Source organism: Rhagoletis pomonella, unplaced genomic scaffold, assembly GCF_013731165.1.
Source record: "Rhagoletis pomonella isolate Grant_MI unplaced genomic scaffold, Rhpom_1.0 Rhpom_scaffold_00001, whole genome shotgun sequence".
Taxonomy (NCBI): Eukaryota; Metazoa; Arthropoda; class Insecta; order Diptera; family Tephritidae; genus Rhagoletis; species Rhagoletis pomonella.
The window spans coordinates 67,831,619-67,833,349 of record NW_023458555.1 but is presented as its reverse complement, the minus strand read 5'-3'; positions in this window follow the sequence as shown (position 1 = coordinate 67,833,349).

Sequence of the window (1,731 nt, the reverse complement as noted above, 5' to 3'; positions counted from 1 at the left end):
GTGTAAATGAGCACTTAGCGTTCTTGATGTTTGTCCACTTTGTTTACATCGTCTTCTATCGCTTCGGGATGGCTTTTTTTTTGGCAATTTGATGTGTTTTATGTGCGATTTTCATATTAATTTTGATTTATTACAAATTTATCATATAAAATGAAGTGTTTTGTGATTGGAAACAGGTTGTGGGTTTGTTTGGTCTGGCAAAAGGCCTAAATTTTCGTGAAAAGTGGGTGCACGTTTGTGGCCAGAACGCTGGCATTGAATAATCGACCCGTGGTGATGATATGCGATTGTAAAACACTTTCAATCATGAAAACCATATTTTATGAACTTTTTTACTAATTTTGTCATCAAGTTTCACTTTGTATATTTTATAATAAATACTAATTTAATCGCACTGAATCACCGCGCCTTTTTCGTTTTCTTTGTTTGTTTTCATTCTTAGGCAGATGTCAAAAACGCTCAGAAATTTACTTTTTTCATTCTTTTCCGATTGGGTGATCTTGTTAGTTGGTTCATAAGCATGATTCAATAATTAGTCTGTTCCAATAGCAGTCCGGTTTACAGGATTTAGTCAGAACTTACAGGAAGTCGTTCCTATTGACATAAAACCTGAGAGAGTAACTGAGCAACTGTTCCTAGTCAGAAGCTCAGGGTTTAGGCCGCAGTTTTTTTTCCTGTAAGTTCATGAAAAGTGTCAAACGATCAGCTGATTTGCATGTGCAAGCAAAAACAAACAGCGGTGAAAGCAAAGAACCTTATATTTGTAAAAAAAAAATGGAGGTAAACAACGAAATATTTGAATATGTACACATTTTAATAATTAGTTAGTGATATTTCAGCCAAATCAGTGTTGTACAAATGACATGTAAACAAACCGACTGACGTTTTTACAGGAAATAGTGCTTTTTGCGTTCCCGTGCACTTCTGCGTCTGTTCTCCTTTTACTCTCACTTGAGAGCGTAAAATTGTAGTTTGACAGTTCCACAGGTTTTAGTCCGAAGTTCAAAGGAACAGACTAAATACAAGCTTAGATAAGTATTGACAGCTGCGGTTTGACACTCCCTTACAAAAGCTTGCATTTACAAAGGACGGAGAGAAGGGGAGGAATGAAATCTCTTGGTGCGAAAATGGTAGTAGAAAAGTACGCAAAGTAGGCAATTAGTAGTGAAATTCCTTTTGTAAATTCTAATGTATTTGCAGAAAATCTGGCATTTTAACAAAATGTTGAACGTAATATTGATGTATCTATATGAATTACTTAATTTATGTGCTATTTAGCTGTATAAAAACTGCAAAATGACTCAAAATTAAAATAAGACTACTATGAGATTGATGTAAACATCCAATTTAAAAACAGTTTATGTTTCCATCAGTTACATAGGCTTCATATGCATATACAAATAAACATATTGCACAAACGCTCATACTTCTATTTCACACCAAAGCTGCACTGTTTCCATGTAAATGTGCAAAGAAGCAACACGGTGCCACTGCTAAGGGAGCGGTGCGAGAGAGACAACTGTCAGTTTATCGAACCTTGTATTATTGAATCATGGTTCATGAGTATGAGCTGTTATAAGTATCGTTCACATGAACCAAAAATACAAGATCACGTAAGAACGCGACGTTGTATTTGTAACTGGTTTTGAGAAAAAAGTTTGCGAAAGCGGGTTCGTCAGCTGAGCGTTTGTTTACATCACAAGCACCACTATTTTACACTTTTATTCAAGT